At 43.7% G+C, this 13222-nt stretch overlaps 1 protein-coding gene across 1 annotated transcript in view; it reads right to left on the bottom strand.

Annotated features, from left to right (window-relative positions):
- Positions 1-335: 335 nt before the first annotated feature.
- ccdc88b (coiled-coil domain containing 88B) overlaps positions 336-13222 on the bottom strand; it is a 65520-nt gene continuing 52633 nt past the window's right edge. Inside the window, exon 29 of the mRNA XM_080464998.1 lies at positions 336-932. The gene's annotated coding sequence lies outside the window, so the exon portion shown is untranslated. The remainder of the gene's footprint in view (positions 933-13222) is intronic.

Genomic DNA, 13222 nt, shown 5'->3' with positions numbered 1-13222 from the left:
TTAACCGTGATGCCAAGCGGCTTGTGTACACTTGGTTTTTAGAGCCGTTTCCCTGCAGACAGATTACTGCGAAACCCCAGAGCAATGCCGTAAAGAAGAGTGAACGGAAACAGTAAATTTACAGACTGAATGCTTTAACAAAGAGCCAAAAGGGGGCTGTAGATTAACGGATCTCTTTAGGTTCATCAAGCGGAACCCGTTTTCCACCAAGTCTCCTCGTTTGCCTATCATCCCCCAATACTTCACTATCATGACTTTTTAATTGTCACTGCCTGGATTTTATTTTGCTGAAACTGAAAAACATGTTGCCATTTTTTTTTTTTTTTTTTTTTTTTCCGTCTTCTCCCTTTCACTGTCCCTTTTCTGTGGGTTGACTGCTGCACCTGCTCTTCACAACAATCATCCCTCTTTTTCATGAATTCGCTTCCAGTCTGGAAACCATCCAGTTCCCAGCCGCCCTGCCTGCCTTGTCAGAACATGCCATATGTGTACTTATTCACGCTTCCCCCCACAGCGCATCTGTATGGCTTTTTAATTGTGGCCGTCACGTGCGCGCCTGACGCGGGAGGTGATTTGTTGCGACGCGAAATGAGCGTTTAGCGAGCCGCCGCCCCGCCCCGCGACTTTCATCTGCCGGCAACGATCTTTATTGATTCCAAAACAATCTGCGTCGGCGGTGCAGACGCACTGGGGGGAGGCGGCGCGAGAGCCGGGGCCCCCGAGGAGGAGCCGGGGCGCAGGGGGTAGAAATAAACTACAAAGAATATCAACAGGAAATTAGGAGAAACCTCCTCCTTTCAATAAAAGCTTCATCTGCCACAAAGGGGATCGTCTTTTCCTCTCCTGAGCGTTTGGATTCTCCGGCTGTCTGGGCCCCGGTGTCTTCTTCCTCCTGCCGCCTCTTCCTCCTCATCGCTCGTTCCCGTTTCACTCTACAGGATGGTGGAAAAAATAAACAGATGGATGAGGGAGGGATAAAGAGGCGCGGAGAGGAAGGATGCAGGAGTTCAAACTGAGTGAGGGGGAGGAAGGATAGTGAGGATGAGGGGGATGAGAGGATGCAGAGCCAGCGGGAGGATGAAGGGATGAGGGGAAAAGAGAGATGGAGAGCCTGATGAACTCATCTAAAGGCGCTCTGGGTTTTTTAATAAGCAGCAGACTGTGAAGCTTCTCTCCGACCAGTCACTCTGAATAATGAGAGCGAGGGAGAGCGAAAGAGAGACGCAGGACGAGAGAAGACGAAGACAACGAGACTCATTATCTTGCGACCAATTCTCATCACTGTCCCGTCAGTTATCCCTCCTTTCTTTCTTTCTTTGGTTCCTTCTTTCTTTTCTCTCACGGACTCAGACGGTCTTCATCTCTGTTTGAGATGACAGATGAAGACCAATTACACTAACTGTTTCGTTAACTTGAAGGCTGATTCGCCGCCATCGCCCAGAACATGCACTGATAATCCTGCTGGCCCTGAAGATTGCTCGCCTCCCACCAACACACCTGTGTGTGTGTGTGTGTGTGTGTGTGTGTGTGTGTGTGTGTGTGTGTGTGTGTGTGTGTGTGTGTGTGTGTGTGTGTGTGTGTGTGTGTGTGTGTGTGTGTGTGTGTGTGTGTGTGTGTGTGTGTGTGTGTGTGTGTGTGTGTGTGTGTGTGTGTGTGTGTGTGTGAGAGCTTAAAGCCTTCAATAGTGGACAGTCTGTGTGTTAAGGGCTGCGGACGCGTTGGCGTTCTGAAAAATGTCCACTGCCTGTTCAGTTGACAGAACCTGCCAGCACTGAACTCAGACGTTTTATAAAGAATGATTTCAGGCTCCTGCTGACTTGGTTTGCTGCCGACCAATAGGTGACCGCCTTTCAACATATGATCCTTGCTTTTCTGCTCGAGTTTCCTCCTGCAGGGAAACGCAAAATAAATAGTTTCTGATTGTTGCATCGTTTCATTCCGAGCAGCTCGCCACAATTTGTGTTTCTAGTTTTTGCTAAAAGTTTTTTTTTTTTTCTTTTTTTTTCTTTTCGTTGTTTGTACAATGAGACAAATGTGCACTTTTGCAATTTTGCTGAATGTTTTTTTTATTGCAGCAGGCTCCCTTGATGTGGTTTCATCATGCTGCGTCTCAGCTGTTCACCGTGTTGTTGCTCGCCCGGGAAGTCCAGTTAATCACACTGTGAGCAGATTATTCATCTTATAATGCAGATTTTGTTGGATAATGGCGCAAGAATGTCAGTTGTCACATAAAGGTGAGGCATGGCCCTCTCTGAGTGGATGAGGCGGACCGCTGAGTAAGTCTGGACTTATTTGGGATGCACTTTTGAAAGCAAAAGTTGGAAAACATTTGTCAGCAGCATTGTTTTAATCAGTCACAATAGGAGGGGTGTTACTTTTTAATAATAGCTGCTCGTAAAATAAATTTACAAGTCCTTTGGTAAGCTGGAGTCACAATGTTGTTTTCTTCTGCCCAACCAACACAGAGTCTGGTGCAGTGTCAAGTGGTCATTCCGTTTTAAGGTTTTTTTCTCCTTTTAGTAGAATCTGGACTGAACTGTGAGAGTTTTCAAATTGTATGAATGGTGGTTAAAACCTATTGTGATTACTAGCTGTATAAACATTTGATCCCCTTGGAGAAGTTAATTTTCTGGATTTAACACGTCCTACTATAGTCAACCAGGAACCCACAGCGATAACCTGGGATTTGAACCTGCAAACCTCCAAACACAAGCTTGCTTCTCTAGACTCTGGGCCACTGCTGCCAAAACCACCACAAACCTTCACTAGGATTCTGGATCCGTCCAAACAAAAGTGATAGTCGGATCTTTGTCACATTTTCCGTTCTCAGAGTACCAACACTTCAAATCAAACAGAAGACTGAGGCCCGCAGGTTCGACTGATCTCTCATGTTCTCCCTTCAGTGTCAGACTTTCATCTGAGACTTTGAGCCTCAAGTTTACTCGTGTAATCTAAATACTTGATTAAAATGGCATGAAAGTCTGTTCAGGATTTCTCTTATTTGGTGAAGTATTTTTTGTTTTTTCTGTGAAACACAATAAAGTGTGAGGTTGAGACGGTGGCACAACGTGCCACCAATAAATTCTCTTGAAGCGCCAGGCCCACTGTGGCCTGTCTGTATGACATTGGCATGTCGTTTCTACGGGTTTCATCCCTTCAAAATCCAGATAAACGTATGTTTGTACTGCGTTTCCCTGCTTTTTGCCCCATGCCAGCGGGGATTAACACACCAACCCTCTGCTGCCCTAGTCTGGATGAAGCTGGAGTACAAGCTGAATCGACTGACTGACAGATTGGTGGATAGACGAGTGTTTGCAGGCGACTTAACTGACATCTCTCCGACATTAGCTTTGCTGCACCCCTAATGGTGGGATTTAGTCAAACAGTTATCTGTGTCAGAGCGGCGTCCGGTGTGCAGGTGTTAGTCAGAACTCTAATGAGACAGTGATTGAACGCGTGTGAGTGTGCAGCATTTTTAAAGGCACGCACACCCAAGAATTTAAAACAAGGGAAAAGTCCCATTGAAGCGATTTGGAGAAGGATTGAGCCAATCAGAAAAACAGCTCGACGGTATGTGTGTACAATACATACTGCTATTAAAGCAGGTCTGAGGATTCGTAGACAGCCACGCAAACACAAGCCACTTGTGAAACTCTTTCTAATAAGCTGTGAAGAGTTTCTGTGTTCTCCCTCATGAACTGTACGTAGATGAGCAAACAAGGGGGAAACAAAGCCAGTAATCACATGCAGCAAAGAGCAGAGATCACCTTCAAAACTGTATAATCACTGTGATCTACACAATAGGTTTTTAAAAAAAATGTCTGCAAAGGTACTCTGGGGAGAAACTACAGCCATATAAAATCTAAAGTTAAATCGAAGAACACCTGCGACATACAAGGATATCTGTGAGTCACTCTTCAACTACCAATAAGTCTGAAAGTTTCACCATAACTGCATAAATATTAGGTACGCATGTAGGCAGGGAGACGAGTGTCGTCCTTCAGAGCTTATTCTTGAGGGAGGCTTATTTCTTGTTGCAGGCACCTCTCGTCTTGACATCTCTGGCCTACAAGCCTCTGAATCTGCTGCTGGAGGATGAAATGTCCCCGAAGTGCCTCGCGAACCTGCCTGCCGCTGGCAGGCGGAGGGGTTACGGCTCCTGGTGTTGAGATTCAGGGCATCACGCACTAAAAGAGCGGCGCTCTGGATCGGCTTTACCAACGTGACAACATGAGGTATTATTCCAGCTGGGTCTTGTTAGATAAAAAGGGCTCCAAACAACAAAGTTAATAGTGGTTTAGGGCACCTTCAAGCACAGTTATTTAATCACACTTAATCACAGACATAAGCGCCGCTACAGGTGGCTCATATTAGACAAAATACCAATTAGAAGCAGCCAAGCCACTTTGGTATGCGAGTGTTTTATTTATTTTTCTAAATCTGTAGGATAAACTCAATAAGGCTCCAGAAAATAAAAAGTGTCCGCGAGTAGCGAACTTATTGTAAAAAGCCACTTCATTCAAACTAATAACCAGGTTTACCAGGGACTATTTTTGTTCTTTGGTCAGTCCGCTCTGCGGCTCCTCATCAGTTTTGAAAATAAAAGGCACAATTATGTGCAAGGTGATGGATATACATTAATGTGGATTATGTTTTTTAGATCCTTAATAGATTATTGTCCGATGGGTTACTTATTATTAGTGTTATTATTGAGATTATCTGTTTTTTATGGTGCAAAGCTTCTCAGCGTTTGGCGAAGCGACTGCTGTTACTGTGATGAGAGGCGTTTCCTCGACTGGCCACCCGGGTTAGGGTCATGAGGAGATATCTTCTCTGCTGTTCCTCAAATTCTTCCTTGTTTTCAGTAAAAGCAGGGTTTAAAAAAGCAGATATACTTACAAAAAAAATGGTGACCTTATGACGAGAACAATGCAGATTGGAAGGCATTGGCCTGGTCAGAGACTAAAACTAAAACCAAGATGTTCACTCAGGGTTCAGGTAAATAAAATTGTGAAGTTTATTTATTATCCAACCGAGTTTTTCTGTGCAAAGTGAATGTTCATTATCACCATAACAATGAGCAAATAGACTTCATATACTTGCTTCAGTCGTCTCAAACCTGCTGATCACACTTAATACATTCACTCACACCAGACGCCACTCTAACCATGTAAGCTGATCAATATCCAGTGGACTTGGTTCAGTGTCTTTCCCGAGGAGACGTCAACGCGTGGATAAGGTGAGATGAGGCGTTGAACCGCCTGCTTTGCAATTGGAAATTGCCCCACTTCACAAACCGAACCGTAGTTGACCACAAGTCTGTAAAAGTCAATTATGTTGTCAGAAAGAGCCAACTCAGCTGACCGGGAGGATGAAGTGGGCTCCTCTCCCCCATATCTATCAGACTGATAAAAAGCGGTAGGAGAGCAATAAAAAAATAAAAGTTTTCCCGCCTGATTCATTTACAGGAAGATATGTGGCTTTCGACTACATCACTTCAGCCGTCTCAGCAGGTGGTATTTGCCCAATTTTTCATCCAATTGTCGACATTTGTTGAGAAAACTGCAACGCAAAGGAACGGCAGAGTTTCTGAGGAAAGTTCAACTCCTGCATCCCGGAATATTTCGACTTCACATTTGTCCACAAAAGCTAATCTTCAATATAAACAGACTGATCTGTTCTTACACAGCCGACTGTACACACGCAAACAATGTCTAATCTGCTGTGGCGCTGTGCTGTTACCCCCAGTGCACTGGATTGGAAATGAAACGGTGGCTATGGGGTCGTTCCGTTTAGTTTTGGAAAGTTTGCTTCCGTATTCGTTGAAATGTCATTTCTAATGTATAAATCAAACATCAACGCAGCGTCAACTCATCCATTCTGGTATGTGTGTGTAAGTTCTATGACGACGAATATTCGTGGTACTTCATTAAGTTCTGGTTCGCTGCTTGGAGACCTACAACAGGAAGAGAAGTAAAAAAAAAAAAAAAAAACGCATATTCAATCTTAATGAGTAATTAAAAAGGTAAAAATAGGAGAACAGCCTCTTGTCACATTACAACTTACATACCTCATTATTTCAACATAATTAAAAGAATTAATACTTATGAGGCTTATCATTAAAAATTAAACATCAGCCAAGTTTTATCCACCTACATTGGTTTGAAAACAGCAGTGCAACATAAAGGGGGTATTTTTGTTTTTTCCTCTTTGAGCAAACCTGTGATAAGCCGCCGCAGCGGCGGACAAACCCGCCTGCTAACAGCACATTTTTTTAAAGTATAGTCATATATCTTGGCTCTCTTTGTTCTCAGTGTGCGTATTACAGTGTAGGTGTAACTGTCTGCTGAAAATAAACTCAGTGCACCTTCTTTATTCTGTATATACTTTTTTTGCCTTCTTCATTCTTCAATTAAACAATAATAACATTGTATTTAACACAAACCAGTTTTATCTCTGCTCTGCCTGCGAGATGGAAATACATTCATTTCTGTTTTCCTCTAAAATGGCTGTTTGTTTGTTTGTTTGTTTGTTTGTTGTTCCCTTCTGCTACACAGACGCGTCACATTTAAGTACCGTTGCGAATCAGCAAGTATTGATTGGTACCTGATTCATGACAAAATGACACTACAAATCTCTGCCAGTGTTACCCGAAGTTGTAATTCTGCAGTGTTTTACAATCCAAAAAGTGGGTGGAATTTTACCAAACGCACACAAAAAATAAATAAATAAAAATCATACACTGATAAACTAATATGTGAACAGTCCCGTTACTTGCTAACTACAAAATGTCTGTCCAAACACTTACAGGCTGCACTGTTTACATACAAACAGAAGGAAACAAACACATTCCTGCATACAAACAGAAGGCAACAACACATTCCTGCATACAAACAGAAGGCAACAACACATTCCTGCATACAAACAGAAGGCAATCCGCCATAAAGTAGTTATGGAAACTCTCTGCCTCCTCCAAGTTACATTTAAATGCAAACATACGGTCCCTCCAGAGTCTGGAGATAAATGTCAGCTCTCTGATGTTTGTATGATATGTATCTGTCTTGGAGCTCTACGGCAGCTCTGGGTTGCTGTTTTCCCTTCTCACACTCCTTCTCGTCATGAATTAAAAAAAAAAAAAAAAAAAGGAGCTCGTAGAACAGCAGCGCGGCTGTGTTTGAGGAAAGGAGGAAAAAAAAAAAACCTGTTAACGAAGCAGTGCTGCACGGCTCCTCGCTGTGCTGATGTCAAACAAATTATAAGGAGGTTAAATTAATCCTGATGTTGGAGTCAGACCTCTTGGAACATATGCAGGAAGCTCTGCTTCGCCGCTGGTTTGTACAGGACTGATGATTCACTGTACTAATGACAGTCTGCTGGGTGAATGTGTGCGCTCGCTATGTATTAGTGAAGCGCTTCAAGCCTTTAGAGGTATTTGTCTACGAAGAAAATTGTGAATCGGCAGCCGAAAGTGGGAGGAAAACAACGGACGGCACTCAGAGACGATGAGGATCCGGTAGTTAGGCGAGATGGGTGATGTGTATGGATGAGGCCGTGATGGAGAGAGCGAGAGAAGAGGGAGGAGAGCAATGTTTACGGGTGGGGGGTAGCGAGGCCAGTAAACTGCTTGTGAAATGAAAATGGCTCTTTAGCAGAATCCAGGACACTTGGGCGCTGTGCTGGATCAATGTCTCTGATTTACTGTCTGAAAGCCTGTCAGAGGGAAAGAGAGGCGGGGGGGGGGGCGCAAAAGGCCGGTGGAGGAGGGAGGTGGGGAGCCTGGACGGAGAGAAGTTAGAGCTTAGAGGTAGAAGAGTCCTTTAATGGAAGGAGAAAGAGGAGAGACGGGGAAAGGTAAGGATGGAGAGGGAAATTGTCCATCAGAGTGACAGTGCGAGGAGGACCTGAATCAGAGGGATTGCTCCTCAAGCCCTCGTGGATACAAAATCAATGTGTCAAGACAATGGGGAAGGGCAATCTTGTTTTGTGCAGGGAATTGGTGAGGCTGTTTGGGGTAAAATCAATAGGGGACACATGCTGCTTTTTAAAGCCTGACTATTCCATCGAGGCCACGTTATTGACAAACAAGGGAGTGAATGTAGACAGTACACAAATTCTTGGGTTGACCTATCTATCTATCTATCTATCTATCTATCTATCTATCTATCTATCTATCTATCTATCTATCTATCTATCTATCTATCTATCTATCTATCTATCTATCTATCTATCTATCTATCTATCTATCTATCTATCCACCATCCATGCAGGTTTTGTGAAGTTTGTCTGGACGTCATCATCATTTCAAGCTGCTGACAAAAATAACGTCTATTTAAATTCAAATTTTGTTTTTCTACCAATGTATGTCCACATAGCCTGTATGAGGTCACACAAGTGAAGAAAGTCTCTCATCTCCCTCACTTCCTTGTTCCACTTTTCTTGCAAACGTGTGCTCATACAGGCTAATCACAGATTTTCCCTTCATGACATCATGCAGGGAAATAACCACTACCACAGGTAGATGAGTTCCGCCCTCTAAAATTATGAGTGGGCCACCTTTTTTTCCTCCTCTCAAATGTCCCAGGTAAGCAGACGCAGCTCATTAGCATTTAAAGGTACAGACGCAGAAACAGCCTGTTCTCAGTGGAGTTCACTTGAGGGACTTTTAGACTGAAATTCAGGACCAAGGCTGGATTTAGGGCAATACACAGAGAATAAATGAAATGTTTGCAGCTATTTTTGAAATGTGCAGTCTCATTATGTCCACTCAAGTGGTGACATTTATCATTTTTAAGAGCTAGTAATTATTTTATTGATTGCGATTTTTGTTATTTACTCAAATTCAGTGGAAACGAATCCCATAAAAATGTGACAAATCATGTCACAGCTTCGAAAAAACTGCCCACATAATCTAAGTGTTACATCAGAGTGATCACAAAGAAATGCTGCAGGATCATGGAGACATCGATTAGCTCGGTTATGTAATTGTTTTTGTGAAGCACGGCACCATTCTTCTTCTCCAACTATAAACAAAAGTGAAAGGTGTTGTAATTCAGTAATCTGAGCATCAGTTGCTTCTTCCGAAAACCCCAACTTGAAACTTGGACGCTGTTGTTTTGAATAATTTATGTGTTGTTGTTTTTAAATTGGCTCTCAATGCAAAAATACATTATATCTTCAATGCCTGCAGTTTGCTTGTTTTTTTTTTTTTTTTCTAACACTCTCCTCATAGGTTCTGATTTTAAGTTTTTAGCATGAAATTGTGTCCTTAATGGCTTTCAGTACAGTTTGTAATGTGCTGATGATCGTGCATGCGTTCCAGTTCAGCATTAAGCATTGCTTCATATCTGAAAGGTCAAAGCAGGACCTGACGAACAGACTACATTGGCCATAAAAACGTTCTCAAGGCTTCAATTTGGCTCGGAGGCAAAACTGCGGGTGATATCATCGCTCGCTGTGTCCGTCTTTATATGCAGTGGATGGTATTTTCTGACGATTGGGAGCGAAGTGAATGAAGTGAGTGATCTTGAGGGAAGCATAAATGTCTGCATGAAATGACACGCCAATCTGCCCCAAAACCTTTCTGAATTATTTGATTTGGAACTGAAAAGCCTGCCGGCGACACTCGAGTTACAGGCGATCAAAGAAGGAGACACCAGTGATTGAACGGTGGCCTTTGAGCAAATGAGGACTCGGGAAGGTTGATACTGATCCTCTCACGTGTCTGATTTTGTCTCACCAAGTGTTTTCACCTGCATCAAACAATTAAACAATGAATCAATTCTCTGAGTAATTGCTGATTAATGTTCTGAATGGGTTAGCTGTTGCGGCTCCATCTATCACATCTACCGTTCACTGCTTTGACCCCTGCTGTCAGTGATTTGTTGTGTTGTTCTAACAAGGCGTTTGCTTTTTGTGTACAAAGCCTCACGGGTGTTCATGCTGAGGGAGTGTCGCTGTGCGTAACTGTCTGAGTGTTCAGGACACACACACACACACACACACACATAACACACACACAGGTGGGACCCAGGACGACAGAGCGGACGTCTCCACGAGAGTGTTTTCCCGCACCCTCGGGACACTGAGAGTCTGGTGGGGGTGGGCGGTCTTTTATTTTTATTTTGAGTGTTTAATGTATTAAAAGGGGCCGGGGTAATGAATTATAATCTTTAATGCAGAAACCGATCGATACCACCCAGAGAATAAATCAGCTTTTACTGAGAGCGTCAAAGCCCCTTAATACACTAGGGGAGAGAGAGGGAGTGCAGTGGGGAGGGAGGGGGAGCGAGGGGGGGGGGGGGGGGGGGGGCAAACAGTTAGCAGAGGAGGAAGGATCCCGAATGAACTAAAGAGGAGGATGATGAAATAACAGAGGTGGGGGGGGGTAGGAGAAAGGGGTGGAGAAATGGACGGATGCAGACAGAAGGAAGTTATAGATGAACGTGCTCACCTTTAGACTAACCTCATTGAGTAAAAGCCTGCTGAAAGCATACAGATCCTGACAGGTTTGTGAGGAGGCGAGGTTGCGGGGTCCGTCGGTGAGTGTGCACGCACACTCCACTCACTTGTTATTTTTGCCACCAAGTTGCATTGTGTTCCCTCTCAATGATCCTCCCCTTTACCTGACTGCTGCTGCCTGGAGCAAATTATAATTAATTGAATTACACCAGCACTTCTCGATCAGAGATCACCTCGCTGCTCTCTTGTCTCGGGGTGGGGGTGGGGGTGGTGGTGGTGGTGGTGGGGGGGCTCTGCTGGGAGGAAATAGCCCAACAACAATCCATGAATTATAACTTTTTACTAACTAAAGTTTCAAAGCTGTGTGCTGTTTCTAAAACAGAAACAAATTTGGGAGGATAAAAAAAAAAAACCCCAGCTTGATTTGGATTCAGCTGATAGTTGCAAGGAGACATCTCACAGCCAAACGTTAAGACCAAACAAAAACCTAATGCACCTCAAAGTATTTAGGATGCCTGGCCTGTTGAGTCAGTGGACTAAGTGGTTTAAGTGAGGTTTCTGGTCGCTGGAGACTCTTTAGTAAGACACAGTCATTAAAGTTTGATAGCTCAGGCCAGGCTGGAGGTAAACGGCCAGGGAGGGGTGATGAGGAGAGACATATGCGTACCACAGAGGTGGAAAGTCCACTTAGCTCAAGAAAAAAAAAATTAAATAAATAAGGGAGGGTTTCAGTGAGAAAGAGGAAATACAGAGAGAGAGGTCTTAAGAGACAACGAGAGGTCTTTACAAATGGAGGGAGGCCAAAAACCTTGAAAAACAAGGTTAGAAAGTGATTTTCAGGGGTGGTGTTACACCCTCCAGGTGCTCAATAATTAAGCAGCTGAGCAGACTCTTGAGATCCAGCTGTGATGTCAGCCGAGGCAGCCATCCATCATTTACCGCTTTAGGAATCAGAGGCTGAGATGGCACTTAATCACTCATTTTGTGGTCTTTTCTCCAACTGTTTTTGCCTTTAGGGCTTTTTTTTTTTACCCGCTTGTTATTCTCTCGGCACCGATACTTTCCATCAAAGGACTAGTTTATTTCAGTGACCTGTTGCCTAATAAACACGATTCATATTTCAACCCTTTTCTTAGTCTTTCCCCTCTTTAAGTACGCCTCTTTAGGCATTTCTAGACAACATATGGAGGTTGAAAAAAAAATAACCTGTGAACACACAGGGCTCTGTCGAGAATGTAAAGCCTTACCCTTCACTTTTGTCTGTGGGCGCTGTCTGTCTGTGTGCCTGAGGGCGTGTGATTGTTGCATTGCACTCATAATAAGCCTCTGAGTGACTGGCAGAACCAATATCTTGCTATCGCTTTGCCCCGCGCTCATTCAGGCGACTCGGTGGGCAGCCCCCGTCATGCATCTCAATTCCACAAACACAATGTTTGGAGCTGAGAGAAGGGCCCTGCTTTTTGATTAATGTCACCATGACAACTACATAATTCATGAATTGTATTAGCGATCCATTTGTCATTTGCAAATCATAATTCAGGATGTGCCATTGGGGAGGGCCGGCTGGAGAGACACGGCTCCGGCCTGCTACTATCCTCTGTTTTTCTGCATGTGGGTGCATCACCCCACCCTGGAAACACAGTCCCGACCAGGAATGCTGACGTATCCTCGTCTTAATCTGGGAGGCAGAGGCTCATTTTGGAAGCTGCTTGTCTTATAAGAGGGCCCTTTTAGCTCCATGATGAACTCTCAGGCCTGCTCATTTGGAAATGCTGCATGCTAATTCCTCCCCCTGCTTCATCCATCCGTCTGTCTGTCTGTTGACAGAAGCCTGGCGGCTCTACACTGACACCATTTGGTGCAACAGTGAAAGGGGATGAAGAGGACTCTCATTAAAGAGCCAGTGCAGATCATTTACCATCATATCAATGACGGGATTTATGCAGAGTCCCTGAAATAAAATGGGATTTCCAGCCATATGTGAGCCAGATGGTGGAGTTTATTCATGTTTATCATGCTGAACTCAGATCAGATCCGCCGGTTAGAAGGAGGTTTATTAGATTTATCGATTTATTTTTGCTTCCTGCATCAACCTGACCCGCGGCGTGTACCTGGACTGCAGGAAAGCGCAATCAGATTTTCCTCCTTCTTAACTTAAATCTCACATTTTCTTGGACACCTTTATGAGGTCATTTCCAGAAATCTCTGTTTTTCATTCACCTTGTTTCACTGCTAATATTTAGAAATTTACGGGCGCACTGTAGCCAACTGCTTTTCCATTTTACCTTGAAGCACACCTCACAAAAAATATGTGATCAGCTTTCTCAAGTCTTTACTTTTATTTTTATTTCATTTTATTTTTTTGACTTTGAAAGAGCCAACTCAAAGAAGAGGCGATCAGAAGGAACAGCAGGTACACCCAACATTTTTAGTTAATCCCGTAAAGGTTTTTGGAAGGCGAGATGAAGCGCTTCGAGCACTAAACATTAATGCTCAGGAGAAATTTGCATATGACGGCTTTTACTTTCGTCAGCTCTGCTCCACTTCCCCTCACTGCTGAGGCACGCGCTGTACAGTATGTGTCGTGGATGAAACCTGCTTTAGTGTCCTGGATGTTCTCTGCAGAGGATCTGCTGAATTTTTTATTGAAATCAACCTAGGATTAGTCCGCCCTTGATGAAGACACTTGTGTCAGTGGTTTATACGATGATGGCCGCCAACTTAAATCAGTCCAGTGTATCGTTTCGAATTTCTTTAATAAATA

The sequence above is a fragment of the Lipophrys pholis genome (assembly GCF_963383615.2).
Source record: "Lipophrys pholis genome assembly, chromosome: 6".
NCBI lineage: Eukaryota > Metazoa > Chordata > Actinopteri > Blenniiformes > Blenniidae > Lipophrys > Lipophrys pholis.
Note: the sequence above shows the minus strand (reverse complement) of the source record. Positions and strands in the feature narration are given on the sequence as shown.